The following is a 19,806-nucleotide window of genomic DNA, read 5'->3' on the forward strand; positions in this document are numbered from 1 at the left end:
GGCTAAAACGAAAACAGAGACTCCGTCAATTGCTGCAACCAGTCAATCATAATAAGCAGCACGCTGCAGCGCGTGGGTCCCACAATCTTGACTGACGATTAGCTTCGCCCTCTATTTTTATTGTGTTTTTCTTTAAATACTCATTATAGGTTTTTGAGGGGGTTTAAAGAGTTGACGAATAAAAATTATTATTTTTCTTGAGTTTACACAATTTTCAATTTTTTTTGTCTTTCTTGATTTCTGTGCCTAAGAGTAGTGTAACTTAATTTTATAGTAAATCGAACTCTCTCAATTTACGTTAGTATTACAAGCTGAGGTTAGGCAGACCCCACCAGTAAATATTCAATGTACCATTGAGGTTTTGAACCTGCAACGTCCCCACGACAAAGAGACTTGCAGTGACAGCTCCTACCAACAACACGGAGCCCCCAATGGTGGAGAACTTGGGAATAAAGAAATGGGAGGGTGTGTCGAATTTTGAGATCCTCCCCCGAACCATATACTACTATCAATACTACTGCTTTGATATTCTGACCCAAATCGGATATACATTGGATGGGTGGTCAGAGATTTGGGCCTCCATTTTCTATTGTCTAAATTCATTTTGTTTTATGTTTGTAACTGCTAAGTCTAGCATTTGTTCTGATTTCTGATTCTAATAAATTTCATTTCCTCTCAAAGCAAAAATTTGGGAAGTTCACCAAGTGGAAGTAATTGGGCACAGCTAGGGGTGTCAATGTCAATGGGTTGGGTTTGGTTCGGACTCAGGTGAAACCAGACCAAATTTTTGGGTATGGTATTGGTAGGACCCAAGTCTAATCAAGTCCACTATAAGAAAAACCATACCCAGATCCGATAAGAACTACATGAACCAATCCCGAATCATACCTGGTAAAACCATATTTTTTATCATTTTTACAATAAAAACTTGAGGGTCTTAATCGAAACTTGGGTTAGGTCCGGGTCTGATATAAAATTTCACAAACTTTATACAGGTCCATGTATTAATCAGTCCTTCGGGTCTGGACCCAAGTCTTAATTAGGTCTTCTTATTTATCACTATAGCTGGACCCTATAGGGTTTGGTTCAGGTTGGGATTGACATTCCTAGGCACGACCTATTCTGGCCTTTTCGTGATTCTATAACAAAGAAGAAAAGGTGAAAACAAAGAAAACCAATTTTTTTTTTTTAGGAAAAATACCCAGATGGAAACAGCCTGAATTTAGAATAGCTAAATACATGAGGATTAAAAAAACAACAAGAAGTACAAACAGCAAAAAAATGAAAAACCTTCATCCTAGATCTAACCCATTTGCATCTATATTCTGACTAGGTAAACGAGGGAGTAAAATAAATGTCATTCAAGTCACTACATCACACATTAACTCAGGCATACACATCAGATAATTAGAGATGACAGTGGATCAGGGGAAAACTGGGCTCCGCCCCGTCTTGCCCCGTTTGTACCAAGAATAGAGGACATGAAATGTGTCTGAAGGCATGAATGAAGGTTAAAATCAAAACCCGTGCAGGGATGGAGGCGGGGATGAAGGTTAAAATCAAAACCCGTGCGGAGATGGAGGCAGGGATGGACTTATATGCTTTCCTCTGCCCCGCCCTGCCCCATCCCGTCCACGATCTCTGTTAGTAAAATAAGTAAAATACCTTTAGGGATGGTAGTAGATTGAAGAGAAACAAGGCCCCGCTCTGCCTCACCCTGTTTGGAATGGAAATGGAGGACATGAAACCGGGGTGAAAGTTAAAATCAAAACCCATGTGGGGATGAAGGGTAGAATTTTGGGACGGGGCGAGGGTGGAGTCCTTGTCCCCCACCTCCACCTCGGTCCACTGCCATCCCTACAAATAATCTAGTTTGTCCAGTGAATAGCTATTTTTGGTTTTTAACGAGGAGCCCTCATCAAGAACAAACCACTCAATGGACCTGCCCTCCTCTTACTATTTCACTCCCTTGACTAGGTTCCTGGATAGGCTCTTCCCTTATTATTATCCCCTAGCCCTTAGTTAACCCATGCAATTAGGTGAGCCGTCTTGGGATGGGTGGGAGCAAGGTTACCCGAACTCCACTTACATGTGAGAAACTCCTTTATTCTTGAGAAACCGTTTTCAAAACCAAAAATACTTAAGTTTCTAGAACTTGTGAGAAACTTCTATAAATGCGTGAGAAACCCATTTTCCATCAAGTGATAAACCTGTTTTACATCACATGAGAAACCTATTTGCTTTATATGAAAACATGTTCTCATGCATAGTGCTTTATTTTATAAATGGTCATTTCTTGAGTAAATGCTTTTGAAGTACCATTTAATGCTTACTAAAAGAATGATGACTTTAAATATAAGTCGTCACTTTTTGAATGAGTGTTTTTGAAATTATATTTAATGCTTAAATTAAAATAAATAAATTGTCATATCTTAAATTAATTGTCTTGTTCAACAATAAGTAGTTGTGTATAAAATAATATTTATTTTCTCAAATCGTCAATTCAAATTGAACGATTGTGTATTTTGAATCAATGCATTTTGCCTTTTTTTTCTTACATAAATGCTTTTGAAATCAAGAGCTTTTATATCTTTTCAAGTTGTCTTTTTCATAAATGCTTGTAGGAAGTACAATTAATGCTTTTGAAATCATGAGCTATTATATCTTATCAAAAATGTCTTTTTCATAAATGCTTGTAAGGAAGTACAATGATTTATTTCAAAAAGGTGTTTTTGAAATACTACATATACATAACGTATCTTTTTATGAAAGCTTGACTTTTTGTATATGAATGACTTGTATGATTTTAAAGCATATAGTCTAATATGAAATATGCATGCTTCTGAAGGTTCTGTTACATATGACTCTAAAGAAGAAAAAAATCTTCATCTTGAAGTAGCTAATATTCATGGATAGTCTTTATGAATGTATGACCCATCAAGCTTTTTCTTCAGAGTAGTATGATTGCATTAAATTGTTGTACTTGATCAAGTTGTCTTCACTCTTCTTAAGTGAAATAACCTTGCATCAAATACACGTTAAATACATAGCACATCATATCTCATCATAATATAACATATTCACTTTCAAGTATGAAAGCATATCATATTTATCATATCTCATGAAAGCATATCATGTATTTATCAGTTATCATATATATATATATATATGCATTATGAAAGCATATCATATATATCATGTATCATCAAAATATAGTTTCTCAACATTCTCCCCCTTTTTGATAATGACAATATATGCTCCCCCTGTCAATAAGCCATATGTATAATGATGATTTAAATATGATATCATACATGAAAAATGCATAAGACGATAGTATTAAAAAAATATAATTAATAAAAAGTTTAAGTTCAGAAAATCATTTTTCTCCTACAATAGGAGAGGTAGGTTTCCCCCCCCTTTGTCATTGACAAAAAGGAGGGATCAAAGTAGGTACGTTAAATAATACAGTCGAATGAATAAAGATTCAGTCTGAGGAGGACAAAGAGCGTAGTTTCTTGAGGACTCTTTGTTCAGTCTTGAAGGACTGAAAGGTTGCCTGTAATGATGCTTGATTCTCCAAGAGAAGATCCTGTGTGGTTTGGACATCTGTGAGTGTAGAGAAGATATCAATTTGGGATGTCTGAGTTGGAAAAAATACTAAATCTTATTATTTATCATAATATTAATTAAAAAGTAAAGTTGGTGTAAACCTATATTATTCTTGCTTTTGCACTTTTGCTATATATATATATATATATATAGAGAGAGAGAGAGAGAGAGAGAGAGAGAGAGAGAGAGAGAGAGATTACCACTCATGAAGATCAACAAAATGTTGAACCCATGAACCGAACAATATAAAAAACAAAACTAAAATATAAAAAACAAAAGCTAAAGAAAAAGAAACTACAGACAGCCAGCAACAAACAACAAAACCAAGCTCAACCAAGATCCGCTGGATTAGAAGAAACCACCGATGAGTGTGAACGCTGTTCAAACAGAAGGAGAGGTCTCTAAGATGCATAAGTAGAATCACATATACATCAACCAGAATTTTATGAACAAGATTACTAAAAATGACCGAAATTTGAGAGAAAGTGACATCATTGCCTGCCATCCAAACAAACCACCAAATAGTAAGCAACAATGGGTAAGCACTTACCCATTTCTCTCTCTCTCTCTCTCTCTCTCTCTCTTTATATATATATATATATATATATATATATATATATATATATATATATATAATGTTTTCCCTTTCACGTAAACACTTATAGTCTTTTGCAGTGGGAACAGGATCACCCTGCTCCTACGAGGCATACCCCGGGTTTCATCATAGGCTATCGGTAATATACCTATGGATATGCCATGGTGCCCATTGAAACATGACATATCTCTACGCGTATGTCAATGGTTTTAGGTATGACCTAACTCCACCTCATACGTGATTTGATAGGTTTCAGGTTTGGTACTAAAAAAGAGGTCCAATTAACTATTTGAGTCCGATCTATAGGATCTAACTAGCACTGAGACAGTTTTCAACAGGTAAAGCACATTTGATCTGTATCCTGACAGGAAAAAGTCCCACAGGGGCAATACAAATAGTGATTCATAGAAAAACACTTATATTAAATTGGGCTAGAACAAAGCCATGGCCAAAAAGAATTAAAATAAAATAAAAAACTAAAAAAAAAATGAGAGAGGAGGAGAGGGTGGTGGTGGACTTTTTTGGGCACAGTTTCCTGAAGGTAGGTGATGATAGTGAAAAATTATTATGTTGTGGTGCTGGAGGAGCTTCTCTACCACCTTTTTTTTGAGATGTGAGTGATGGATGGTGGCGATTGATGGTGAGGAGGGCAGTTTTTTGGGATGTGGGTAGGGATGGCAGTGGACCGGGGGAAAGCGGGGCCCCGCCCTGTTTGGACCGGGGATGAAGGGTATGAAACGATGATGGAGGCGAGGATGAAGATTAAAATCCATCCCTGTCCGGGGGTGGAGGCGGGGATGGACATGCACTTTTCCCCGCCCAACCCCGCCCCGACCACTTTTCCCCACAATATCCCCGCCCGCCCCCCCTCATCCCCGTTTGAACCGGGGATGGAGGACATGAAACGGGGATGGAGGCGGGGATGGAGGATAAAATCCATTCCCCGCCGGGGATGGAGGCGGGGGTGGAGACCTTGTCCCCCACCCCACCCTGCCCCGCCCCACTGCCATCCCTAGATGTGGGTGGTGGTTGTAAAAAGTCTTTGTGGGTAGTGATGGTGGTTGAGCTTATCCAACGGCATTTTTTAGGAGGTGGGTGGTAGAGGTAGCGGTGAGATGGATGGTGGTGAGTGGTGATGCATGGTGATTGGTGGTGAGATAGATGGTGGTGGTGAGATGGTGGGTGGTGGTACTGATGATGAGATGGGTAGTGCTAAGTAAACTTCACTATTTCCTTTTGGTAGTATACATTCATCCACCTCTCCCCATAGAGGAATGTTTCTTGTCAAAAAGTGCAATTAGAATAACTCTTTTGGAGAGATTTTTTCTTTAGTTTGAAAGGATCGAAAAAAAACCGCAATAAAATTTTCATTTTAGATAACTTTTCTTACATCTTTCTCACTTTCAAACTTGCCCTTCGTATCCCATTAGAATTGATAATGGTTTATGAAATTTTCATATACACAGCTCTAACCCTAGTTCCAATTAAGATTCACAAAATGCATAGGGCCTGACAAGGCCATCCCGTTAACTAAGTCAGGCCTAAAGGGCCTGTCTGAGTTCGGCCCGAGCCCCATTGTAGCTGGATCCGGCCAGAATATGGGTCAGACCAGCCCAACTGTAGTGCACTCTTGAGGGACAGTTTTTTTAAGCCTTCACTCAGGGAAGCGGCTTTCCCTTGAAAGATGGTGTTTCACTAAATGAAAGGTGTGAACACATTTTGATAAGAAAGATGCTTTTTTGTGTTTATTAGGTGAAACTTCACGTATCTCTAGAGATGTCTGATTTTGCCTTCTTTAGGAAAGTAGCACTCTTTCCTTTGAAAAGAGACCTTTTTCACAAGGAGGGCACCAAACAAATGATGTCACCCACATTCTAGACATGAAAGAGTAATTGGCGGGTTGACCCGGCGGTTGGCGGGTCAGCATACCTCAACCCGAACCTGACATGTTTATTAAACGGATCAGCTGTGGCAAACACGAACCCGACCCGTTTATTAAACGGGTAACCCAACACGACCCGCCAACCCGTTTATAAACAGGTTGGGTAGGGTAAACGGGTTGGCGGTCGACCCATCCGCCTAACCCGTTTATTAAATGGGTCAGCCGGGTTGACCGATTGACAAACCCCTAACACGAACCTGACCCGTTTAATAAACGGGTTAGGCGAGTCGCCCCGTTTATTAAACAGATTAGTTTAAGCTAAACCCAAATCCGCCTAAGAGGCGGGTTGGCGGGTCGGGTCAGGTTTTGCCACCCCTACCTGACCCACCCTCTAAGAAGTAATAATGAGCTTACCAACTCACAAGTCATATAAGAGGAAGTTAAACCTAAATATATGAGTACACTAGAAATTGTACTTACTTAAATGTGGATATGATTGGAAACCCTAAGTAAACATGAATTTACCAAATCATAAGTCATAAAAGCTGAAGTTAAACCTAAATAAATATGGGTATGATTGGAAACCCTCCGAGTATAACCAAGTTTACAGCCTTTGTTTCACGACCTTTCTTATAAAAGAGACCCCAAGTATATAATGGGACCCACTTAATAAATGAAAAACGCAGCTTTACTGTCAAAATGGGTTTATACCTAACCCTTTAGGGTATGTTTGATGGCTTACAAAATTCTTTCCCAAACAATTGTATCATGTCAAACGTTTGTTTGGACCACACTGGAATGTTGTATTTCAAATGTCCGTTGTTTGATGACGATGTATGAACAACTTGGACAGACTTGAATAATGGATCGGATTATCATTTTAGATCGTGTAACCGCGATTCACCCAACATTTTACATGTTTATTAATGTCATTTTGGATCCTATGACCCAATTAGTGTGCTATATGTGTAAACATCCAGTGTGTATCCTTTCTTTTTCATGGTCTACAAGGTGAAAGTCTCATCCATATTTCCATCCTTGCAATACCCAACTATCATTGTGTGAAGTATAATTTGATTGGAATAAATGCCCTTCTTTTGCATCTCACTAAGGACTGTAGAGGCTGCTTCCATCTGTCCCTGTTCTTCATCTCATCAAACAACTCCTTAGCTCTATCGATCTTGCCGGAATTGCACAACCCATTGATCATATAATCAAACACTTGGTAGGGATGCTGGGTCATATAATCAAACACTTGCCGGAAAACGAAGGAAAGAAAAAATATTGGGAGAAAACAATGTGATCTCGTACTGATCGATTCAACTAATAACCCAAACAGCGGAATCAAAGTGTGAACTCTCACAGGGAGAAAACCAGAGAAGAAAATTGATCTAAGTCTGCTACAACTGACCGGTGAGCTCGCTCGGAGCAGTGTGACAAATATCGCGAGATTTATGAAAATCTCGTGATGATATCGTGAGAAATTGCCTGAAAGTTTAAAATGGCAATTTCCTGCGAGAGTTTCAAAATATCACGAGATTTATGGAAAAACATAAATACCGTGATTTAAACGAGATTTACGTTTTAAACGGCTATTTATCATGAAAAAATCTTATATTTTTATTTTTAAATACTTTTTATTAATATTTTCTTATAAAAAATAAAATTTATAAATTTTAATGAATTTTTTATTGTCGAGATTTTGCCAAAAAAATGCGAGATTTATGGAATTTTTTCAATTTCTTGCGAGTTTTTGAAAAATGAGAAATTGCCGATAAAATCTTTTGTCACTATGGCTCGGAGAGGGAGAGACCAGAAAGTCGTGGAAGAGATGGACGGCTAGGAGGATGACCAAAAGGGCACTGAAAGTTGTTGTGGGCGATTTGTATCTTGCTGTGGGCAGAAACTTAGTAGCTACTCAAAGCCACTACCACCGCTCGGTGCCGGTGATGAACCACCACAACCATCATCAGTGGTGTAGCTAGGATTCATGTGAGGGGGGGAACAGGGGTGTAGCAAAAAAAAAAAAATTGGTGTGATAGTCGGGGGTTCGGGGGCAGCGGCCCCGAAAATTTGTTTTTTGAGATAAAATAAAAAATGGCTGCAATTATTAATAAAAATCTATTTCATATGGACAAATCAAACTATTTGCTGCAGTCAGGGCTGGGCTAGGACTGGGCTACAAAAATGGATAAAAATCTATTTCATATGGAATCAGGGCTGGGCTAGGACTCGGCTTTAAATTTTTTTTTTTTAAACTGTTCCGGGAGGCAGGACTGGGCTACAGCCCAGTCCTGCCCCTCCCCAGCTCCGCCTCTGACCATCATGGCTTCAGCACCTTCGCCCGCTGCACACAAAGAGAGGGTCGGGTGCACCCATCTAGATTTTTTTTTTAAATCTGTTCATCCCTTCCCTGTTATTTTCGTAACAGGCGTGACTGTGGAACGATTTTATGGACGCGGAGAATGGCATTTTGCTTGTCTGCCATGTCTAATGTTTGCCACAAACTATGGTCTTTCTTGGGTGCAAGATGCTCCATCAAACAATGCCTTAAGTAACGTGGATCCCATCATTTGACATAGGACGAGTTCCATCATATGTCTATCCTAGCCATCCAACGGAATTATCTGGACGGCTAGAACAATCCACATCCAAACAAAAAATGTGAACTAATCTTAACCATTGATTGAATGTCTAGGATTGAATGTAGGATGGAACCCATCCTATTTAGAATGATGGGATAGTACTTTTCCTCCAAAGTTGCCCTTTCTCAATAAAGACACTTTCCTTTAGCAGGAATGTAACAAACACCCTTAAGAGTAGAAAAGGTCCAAGTTCACAAACTTGGACACTTTCCACATTCTCCAAATGTATATGGTAAAAGTAGAGATATTGCTTTTGGTTGCTAGATTGTGACAAGAGATTGTGACAAGGGAGCTGTAACTTGGTCTTAAAGCAAACGATTGAGTTGTCCCCAACTTCACTCACTGTCCCATGCTTCACGCAAACGTGTGCTAGTAAGACCACTAGTCTACCTGCTTGCCTTCAGCTTTTTTACGATAAATCCAAGAACTATTTTACAAGGCGATTACGTGCAATGTGGTTGCACACTTTTAGTGTGCTGCTGCACCTGATCAGATTCACCCGATACAGCCTGTCAGCTGTGTGGTATGATGGAGGGTGATGAGGTGCAGCAACACATAAAAGTGTGCAATTAGTTTTGCTTTGGTACCAGCCGATTGGGAATTGCTATAATACATCGCTCTCGGTTTGTGTGCTTTTTTTGGTACCATAGTGACAAACGTTTTTATCGGCGATTTCTCGTTTTTTCAAAAACTCGTGAGAAATTGAAAAAATCCATAAATCTTGCGTTTTTTTTTTCGGCAAAATCTTGGCAATAAAAATAATAATTAAAAAATAAAATTTTTTATACAAAAACATTAATAAAAATTATTTCAAAATAAAAATACATGATTTTTTTGCGATAAATAGCTGTTTAAAACATAAATATCGTGTTTAAATCACAGTATTTATGTTTTTTTTTTTATAAATCTCATGAGAAATTGCCATTTTAAACTTTCAGGCAATTTCTCGGGATATTATCGCGAGATTTTCATAAATCTCGCGATATTTGTCACACTGTTTGGTACTTAACCACTTAAAATGTAAGGCCCGTCATCGCTTTTTTTGGTTAATGGCATCAATTTACAAAAATAGTTGAAAAGACCAATGCTTTTTTTATTTTCTAATAATCGCCTTTATGTTGAACAATTTCTGCAAAAAACCACTGGACAATTTTCTATTCTTAGAAGTAAGTCAGCATTAAGTTCAACACTATAAAAAATCATTATTCGATTTAGAGATTTTTAGGGTGCTTGTGCTTAAAAAAAGAAGCAAGCTACAAGGTCTGATTTATTGGAATTGGCTTCCTCCTCTTATGTTCACTTTTAATAAGGATAATTAAAATGAGAACTGAACATATTAGGCCCCCGTTAGGCCTCATAGTTTGAAGTGTTTTATGACAGATTTGAATAGTTAGACGTGTTTAATTTGCTCGATTTAGTGGGAATCGACTCTTGAATCATGTTTTTCTGATGAAAAATATATTTTTATGAAAAAAAAAACTGATACTTTCATAGCCATTGATTTTGGATCACCAGTGTCAGATTCTAGTGATCTAAAATCAGGTTCTCAGTAAACAAAATCTATAGATCACATCTATGGTGTTAGATGTGAGAAAAAGCACAAAAAACTACAATTTTAAAACTAGCTTAACAAGGCATAACGAGAAAGTGGGGCAGAACCAGCACATTTTAACATATGTAAACCACGAACCATGAGACTTAATGTGATATGGGCATTTTCAACACTTGTTTCGGTGACCCCACCCGGAGATTACCTGTTTTGGCAGCGAACTTTGTGATAAAAATAACTTTTTTTTTTGCAAATTCAACCTTACAAATGTTTCGGCCATGGTTGCCAGTTGAGGAAGCGGGAGCGGGAAGCGGGAAGCGGGAGCGGGAAGCGAGGCACTTTCAAAATTTTAGGAAGCGGGGAAGCGTGGGACCACCTAGGACCGATTCGGGAAGCGTCTCGAAAGCGACCTAGGAAGCGTCTCGGAAGCGAGGGGAAAGCGAAAAAAATAAAAATAAAAAATAAAAAATACAAAAAATTGAAAAAACAGGGGAAGCGAGGGGGAAGCGTGATGGGAAGCGCGCTTCCCATTAAAGAGAAGTGCGTCCCCCATTAAAGGAAAATGTGTTTCCCATTAAAGGGAAGCGCACTTCCCAAAAAAAGGATGCTTCCCCACGCTTCGGAAGCGCGATGTTTCGCGCTTCGGAAGCGCGCTTCCCCTTTTAGCTAGGCGGTTCCGGTAACCCTGGTTTCGGCATGGTCCATTTGGACTATTGGAATTTGGATAGTGTTTTTTGATAAAAAAACATGAATTGAATATTAATTGCTAAAATTCACAAACTTCAATTTTCAAGCCCTAAAAAAATCTTGACAATCTAAGAGACAGGTTTTTATTAAACCAAACATGCAAAACACATCTATATATGGTCGATTAAAAAAAAAAAACTCATAAAAATCATCGTTCAAACAAAAGTTGACGTATTTCCAGTTTATACGGTTGAGTTACTCTCACTTTTGATGATGATATGCGTGCCGAGTCCTTGCTAAATAGAAAAGGATCATGCACTAAAACAATAACTTAGCGTGTGGTTAATTTACATGCAGAAATTCCTTAGGGTGTGCTTGCACCCCGTAGAAGAAGGTGCCATGTCCGCACCTGCCGCGGCACCTTCTTCCGCGGAAAATAAATCGGACCACCTCCGTGGGAAATGAATCCGTGGAAAAGGAGGTCCAGCGTGTAAATTGGGAGCTCTCATATTTGCCTTGCACTGTGGGGCCTGCCAAAAAGGCACGGTCGCCTATGTCTATGTATTTCCTAAGAAAACTGCTCACTTCCATGCAATGCAAATGTGCCCTTAGGCTTAGGGATGGCAGTGGACAGGGGGAAAGCAGGGCCCCGCCCCGTTCACTACAAGAAAATTGTTAATTAGCGACGGAAATTAGCGACGGATTTTTCCCGTCGCTACTTAGCGACAGATTAGCTAGAGATAGAATCTGTCGCTAATTTGCGACGGATTAGCGAAGAAACGACTTTTATCGCTAATCTGTCACTACTTAGCGACGGATTAGCGACTGCATGTTTTTGTCGCTACTTTTGATTACAAGAACACCATTTTAGCGACGGATTTAGAGAGGGAACTCTGTCGTCGCTAATCCGTCGCTCATTAGCGACGGATTAGCGACAGTATATATTTCGTCGCGGTTTTTGTATTTTGATTTAGCGACGGTTTAGCGACGGAATGTTTTCGTCGCTAAGCCGTCGCTAAATATCGCGTAAATCCCTAATCCCATCCCTCTTTCTCTTTTCCCTGTTTCTCTGTATTGCTCCCTCCCGCCCGTCGGCTCTCGCCACCGTCCGGCCACCGCCGCTCGCCAGCCGCCGCTCCCCGTCCACCGCTCGCCAGCTGCCGCTCCCCGTCAACCTCCCGCCACCGTCCGGCGAAGCGCAGGTAATATTCTTCTTCTTCTTCTTCTTCTTCTTCTTCTTCTTCTAAACGCAGGGGGTACGCCCCTTCCCTGCCGGAAACGGAGGGGGTTTAACCCCCTGCCGTGCTTTCCGGCAGGGGGGGTCGACCCCCTGCGTTTCTGGCAAGGGGGGTTGACCCCCTGCCTATGGCGGTGCCGCACTGCCGGCCTCCAGCCCGATCCGGAGGAGGAGGTTCGCCTGTTGTGCATCTTCAACGCGCGGTCCCGGTACATTCCGCCGCTGCCGCAGGGGTACTACGGCAATGCCTGATAGTAATCCCGGCAGCTGTCTCGATAGCGGCGAAGCTCTGTGCGAACCCACTAGGTTATGCGGTGGAGCTCGTGAAGAAGGCCAAGGAGGAGGTGACAGACGAGTACATGAGGTCAGTGGCGGACCTCATGGTGCTCAAGGGCCGGCCTAACATCACGGTGGTCCGCACCTTCGTGGTCTCGGACATCAGGCATGCCGGGTTCAGCGAGCTGGACCTCGGCTGGGGAATGCCGGTGTACGGCGGTCCAGCCAAGGGCAGTGACGGCCCAATCCCCGGCTTGGTTAGCTTCTACGTCAACTCCAAGAATAACGAAGGGGGAGAAGGGATGGTGATCCCGATTTCCTTGCCTGCTCCAGCTATGAAGATCTTTGAACGGGAGCTCAAAAAGATGCTGTACGAACCCGCCCCTGATCAAAAGTCCACATAACCTGTTTTTATCTTATCTGCTTTGTGAATAAAGATCAATTCATTGCCAAACAAATTTGTTATGAGATACCTACGTTGCCTATGTGATCTGTTTTGAAAAGAATTTTTGTTATGGATACCTATGCTGCCCATGTGATCTCTTTTTAAAAAAAATTTGTTATGAGATACCTACGTTGCATATGTGATCTGTTTTGAAAAGAATTTTTGTTATGGATACCTATGCTGCCCATGTGATCTCTTTTTAAAAAAAAAAAAAGTTATTATGTGATCCCTATGTTGTTCATGTGATTAGCTTGAAAAAAAATTTGTAATATGTGTATATAAGATGTCCATATGGTTTTAAGTGTAGTTTGCATATATGTTGTCCATATGGATTTTAAGTTGAATTTTTTTTTGTAATGTATATATACAAGTTGTCCATGTTGTTCAATTTGTTAGTTTGTTAATGTCTACTGGTAGTTAGTTTTACTTCAATTTGTTTTCTTGAAATCTGGTTAGTTAGAGTATTTCAATCTATTAGTCTTTTATAATTATATTTTTCTTAGATAGATTGGTATTTAATGTTCTCACAATCAGTTAGTTAGATTAGGGCTATTTGAATTCTTTATGATAGTGGTGGTTAAACGGAGTTCACATCTTTTCTAGTAAACTAATTGATTGATTTACTATTCCTTTGCTAAGTAGTTCAGATTAGAAATTGTCTATGACTTTATGTTAGTCGACTGGTTCAACATGTTATAGCTGGTTTGTTAAATTAGCATCTTCTAGTTAGATTTGGCTTAACATATATACTATTTTTCTTTTCTCTTCTTTCAATTAGTTAGAGTTGTTTTAATTTGTTTTAATTTTTTTAGTTAGTGTTTCATCTTGTTTCATGATTAGTTAGTTTGTTACTTAATTTGTTTTGTTTTTGTGCAGATTTTTCAACGGAACCAACTCGTGCTCGGCCACCTGTGGTAAGTAAATGACAAAAACAATGCAAATCGGGTAAATACCCGTGGTGAGTAAGTGATGCAAACGTATCACATGTTATTTAATTTATTGAATGCAGCACTTTATTGTTCACACACTCACTTAGTTGTTGATATCTAGGACTGCTTTGTTGGAGTTCGGAGATCATGCTGAGCATGATTTTAATGTAGAAATATAGAAGTGTTCTTATTTTTGGAGTACGGAGTCCATGCTAAGCATGGTAGTAGTTAGTGAGATATTGAAGTGTGTTTGCTGCAGGTACATGTTTGCCATTTATTTGATATGAATGATTATGATGTATTGCAATGTTTGATGTAATTGTATCCATGCTTGCATGTAGTTACTTTCAATTTGATTTTGACTTCCATGTGAAATTTTATAATAAAAGCATGCTTCAAATGATTGTATCATGTCATTAATAGTTTGCACATGAAAATATTAAGTTATCAATGCATGCATCAAAATTCTTGTTATTGTTTGACATAGTATATTGCATGATAAATTTGATATTTTCTTCATCGTCGCATTCTGATTGTTTTTTTCTTAATTCGTTAGGATACTATTCGTAACATCATACGACAGAATGACTGCAAACCGTGAATGGATGTACCGTAGGATAGTGGACAATGAGTTATCGCATGAATATATGGATGGTGTCGATAGTTTTATTGAATTTGCAACGGCGAGTGTCAGTACGGTAGATCCCACAGGTCGGATTAGGTGCCCCTGCAAGATTTGTAAGAATAATCGATTTGTAGAACCTCATGGCGTTAGACATCACCTATACAGGAAGGGTTTTGTGAGTGATTATCAGAACTGGGCGTTTCATGGAGAAGAATTTAGAAACGATTTTGATGCACGGGTGAATGTGGTGCACGATAATCCATATACGAATTTGATATTTGATGCTGCAGGAACAGAACTGGGTTCTGCTATGAGTTCTAGTGATGTAAGAACTGTCGTAGATGAAGAATCACCAAACGATGCAGCTAGTAGATTTTATGATTTACTTAAAGATGCTGATGAGCCACTTTGGAACGGTTGTGAGAGTCACACTATCTTGTCTGCAGTTCTTCAACTAATGAATTTGAAGTCCGAGTATAATTTGAGTCAATCATGTTTTGACCGTTTGTGCATGATTGTGAAGAGTATGTTGCCTAAAGATGAGAAATTGCCACAAAATTTCTATCGTGCGAAAGTTATGATCAACGCTCTAGGTATGGGTTACAAAAAGATTGATGCTTGTCCAAATCACTGCATGTTGTATTTCAAGGAGCAGGAAAACGACATATCATGCCCGTCATGTGGGCATCCTCGGTTCAAGCCAAAGACAAGAGGCAATGGTAGCACGAGATCAAAGGAAGTTTCATACAAGTCGCTCCGCTACTTTCCTATCACTCCTAGATTGCAGCGATTGTATATATCTTCAAAGACAGCTAAACACATGAGATGGCATGCAAATAAAGTTCGACACGATGAAAACAAGATCACGCATCCTGTTGACGCTGAAGCTTGGAAGCACTTTGATCGTACTCATCAGAACTTCGCAATGGAAGTGCGAAATGTTAGACTCGGTCTATGTACAGATGGATTTAATCCATTTGGGGGTAGATCAACTCCATACTCATGCTGGCTAGTATTTGTAACTCCATACAACCTTCCACCAAGCTTGTGTATGAAACGTCCAAATCTTTTCTTGTCTCTGTTGATCCCTGGTCCGACCTCACCTGGCCAAAATCTTGATGTATATCTAAGGCCATTGATTGATGAATTAAAAGTACTGTGGGATAACGGTGTTACCACGTATGATGCCCACAAAAAACAAAATTTCAACATGAAGGCCGCTGTTCTATGGACAATCAGTGACTTCCCTGCATATGGTATGTTATCTGGTTGGAGCACACATGGGAGGTTGGCTTGTCCGTACTGCATGGAGGATTCCAAAGCTTTTAGATTGAGGCATGGAAGGAAGCCTTGCTGGTTTGATTGTCATCGTCGATTTCTACCCAGCGATCATCCGTTCCGACGTCAAAAGAATGCATTTACAGCAAGCACAACTGAAATGGAAGGTCCATCCTCAAGATTGTCTGGCATAGAGATTTTAAGAAGATTGCGATACTTTCCAGATGTATTAACAGATGCCCGCAGTCCTACACCCTTCCGTGGATTTGGGAAGGAACACAATTGGACGAAAAAATCTATTTTTTGGGAACTACCGTATTTCTTCGATTCCAGGTCCCTCTCAGGTATAATCACATATATAGTTTTTTTGACTATCTTAAAGCACATCTGAGCATGGTAGAATCACATATAGAGTTTTTCTAGATGCCTTAGAACACATATGAACATGCTATAATCACATATTCAATTTTTTTAATGCCTTAGCACACATATGAGCATGATAGAATCACATATAAAATTTTTGGCTTTGCCTGCCTTAGAGCACATATGAGCATGCTATATTCACATATTCAATTTTTTTACTGCCTTAGCACACATACGAGCATGATCGAATCACATATATAGTTTTTTGCCTGCCTTAAAGCACATCTGAGCATGGTAGAATCACATATAGAGTTTTTTTAGATGCCTTAGAACACATATGAACATGCTATAATCACATATTCAATTTTTTGACTGCCTTAGCACACATATGAGCATGATAGAATCACATATAGAGTTTTTTTATTGCCTTAGATCACACATGAGCACATGATAGAATCACATATAGTGTGTAATTTATTTCATTATATTTTGTTTATCAATACTGACTGTTCTTTTCTTGTGTAGGCTGCTAGCGATAATCAGGGTAGTGGAGCTGAAGGGACAGATAAAAACAATGAACAAGAAGACGCACAAAATCTTGGCGATGATTAGAGGACTTTGTTGAAGAAGTTCTATTTTTTTTATTTTTCCTAATTGTAATTGTTGAATTGTAAATAATTAAACTTCTTAGTTTTAAGGTGGAACGATTAATTATTATAGATACTTGTTATATGAATTTTTTTGTGTGGTTTGTTTTTTATTTACAGGAAATATAAATTGTACAGGAAATATAAATTGTACAGTTCTCCGTAATTAATTTTTAAATAAATTTTTTTTGATTTTTTTTCGTTTTTGCGACGGATTAGCGACGGATGATTCCGTCGCTATTCATATTATTCTAGCGACGGAATTAAATCCGTCGCCACGCCGTGGTCGCCGTTTAGTACCGGCGGATTGGCGACGGAATGTAGCGCTCGTTATTCCGTCGCAATTAGCGACGGACTTGGCGACAGAATTATTCCGTCGCCAGTTAGCGTCGAAATATTCGCGACGTAAGCATACTGTCGCCGCGTTGTCGCTAATCCGTCGCTAACATGGTTAGCGACGGATTAGCGACGGAAGGTGGTCGTCGCTAATCTACTGCTTTGTTGTAGTGGTTTGGACCGGGGATGAAGGGTATGAAACGGGGATGGAGGCGGGGACGAAGGTTAAAATCCATCCCCGTCCGGGGGTGGAGGCGGGGATGGACGTGCACTTTTCCCCGCCCCGCCCCGTCCCTGCCACGATCCCCGCCTCATCCCCGCCCCGACCACTTTTCCCCGCAATATCCTCGACCCGCCCCGCCTCGCCTCATCCCCGTTTGAACCGGGGATGGAGGACATGAAACAGGGATGAAGGCGGGGGTAGAGGATAAAATCCATCCCCGCCGGGGATGGAGGCGGGGGTGGAGGATAAAATCTTGAGGCGGGGCAGGGGTGGAGACCTTGTCCCCCGCCCCACCCCACTGCCATCCCTACTTAGGCTGCATTTGTGTAACGAGGAAGGACACTCTGTGAGGAAGGACAGGGTGTCCTTCCGCGGTAAAGAAATTAGATTTTAAGTGACAGGATTGTTTCCGAATTACCTGGGAAACAAGCCAAGCCGTTTGTTGTTCGATCAGTTCATGTAGCTGGCGAGCCGAGCTACGAGCAGCTCGTTAACGAAAAAAAAAGCAGAGGATGAACAAAGGGCGTTTGGCTTGATGCAGCTCGCTTAAGCTCGTAACATTATAATATATAGAATTTTAGTGCAATGTTTGTCACAGACTCACAGAGTAGCTTTGTACTGTTGGTAGGGTCTTATGACAGTGAGCCGAGCCACTTGTTATTCAGGTTTGGCTTACCCAGCCTATTTTAGAAGTTCAAAAGAGCTCTTTATGAGCATGAGCCGAGCCACTAGCAGAGCCACGATCTGTGAATCGTGTTTTCTAGCCATACATATATCCGTTCTAAATAGATGTAAATATAGTTGGACCTGCTATGGCTGTTATATATATATATATATATATATATAAATGAAAACCTACAAAATGGGCATGGTGCTCAACATGAATGATTTACTAGAAATCGACACTTGGATCATGCAATTTGGATGAAAAAAATGGTATTTGAAGCCTCAAAATTTTATAAAAATTATAGTTGGTTGATATTTGTAATCTTATAAAAGCCTATCCATGCATGGGAATCAAATGCTCTAAGAAGTTATTTCTATAAAAACTAGCACACACACATACATATATATATGTATGTGTGTGTGCTAGTTTTTATAGAAATAACTTCTTAGAGCATTTGATTCCTATGCATGGATAGGCTTTTATAAGATTACAAATATCAACCAACTATAATTTTTATAAAATTTTGAGGCTTCAAATACCATGCATGGGAATCAAATGCTCTAAGAAGTTATTTCTATAAAAACTAGCACACACACACACACACACACACACACACATATATATATATATATATATATATATATATATATATATATATATATATATATGGGTAAATATTGGCTACTAATAAAGGTATAGAACTAAAAAGAAAAATTATTTTTTTCTTCAATTTTTATTTTTATTTTTTGTAAATCAAATGTTACTGATGTGATCTACATGGTTTGTTTAGTAGAAAACTTATTTTGAATTGTGATTATAACAAGTAATTGGGTTTTTAAAGTGATCCAAAAATCAATAGCCAACAATGTATCAAAATTTAATAACTCAAAAGATCACATTTTTACATCAGAAAAACATGATCCAAGGCTTGATCCTCAGCAAACAAACCATGTTGGACACATATGTGTGGTTAGATTGAGTCTATACAACTTGCACCTATGAATCTAACTCATTTGTTTCATACCTTAATTAGCAGCCTATATATATATATAGAGAGAGAAATTGGTTGCTGCTCACAAGTTAGGTGCTAAATGATATGTGCTAAATAATACAAGCTAAATGGGTTTTTTTGCCCTTTTGTTGTTCTTTTCACAGTTCTGACACCATAAATGTGTTGGGCATGGTTGATTTATGAGGAATGCACACGTGAATCATGTGTTTTTGATGAAAAAAATGATATTTGAAGCCTAAAAAATTTATAAAGATTTCGGCCCATTAATTTTTTGAACCTTATAAAAACCCACCCATGTGTCGGAATCAAACTCTTCAAGAGTTGATCCCTATAAAATCAAGTACATAGATCACATCCTAATGGTCAGAATTTATAAAAAAACAACTGAAAAATCCATGCAACACGCTCATTTAGCACCTAACTTGTGAGCAACTACCAATCACTCATATATATATATATATATATATATATATATAGAGAGAGAGAGAGAGAGAGACGGGTAGGTGCTAAATGATACATGCTAAATGGGGTTTTCTGCTCTTCTAGTATGTTTTTGCAGTTTTAACCCCATAAATGTGTTGGGCATAGTTGATTTACAAGGAATCCACACCTGGATCATGTATTTTCAATGAAAAAATGATATTTGGAGCCTTGAAAATTTATAAATATTTTGGACTATTGATTTTTCGTACCTTATAAAAATTCACTCATATGTTGGAATCCAACATTGAAAGAGTTATCAGAATTCAAAAATAAAATAAAATGACCTGAAAAAACCATTTAGCACTTATCATTTATCAC

The 19,806-nt window shown here is 39.1% G+C and overlaps 1 pseudogene; it reads left to right on the forward strand.

Moving 5' to 3' along the window:
- The first annotated feature begins 12,332 nt into the window (after positions 1-12,332).
- On the forward strand, positions 12,333-12,884 carry LOC149811572 (benzyl alcohol O-benzoyltransferase pseudogene; annotated as a pseudogene).
- Positions 12,885-19,806: the final 6,922 nt, after the last annotated feature.

Source organism: Nuphar pumila, chromosome 17, assembly GCF_984573655.1.
Source record: "Nuphar pumila chromosome 17, dmNupPumi1.hap1.1, whole genome shotgun sequence".
Taxonomy (NCBI): Eukaryota; Viridiplantae; Streptophyta; class Magnoliopsida; order Nymphaeales; family Nymphaeaceae; genus Nuphar; species Nuphar pumila.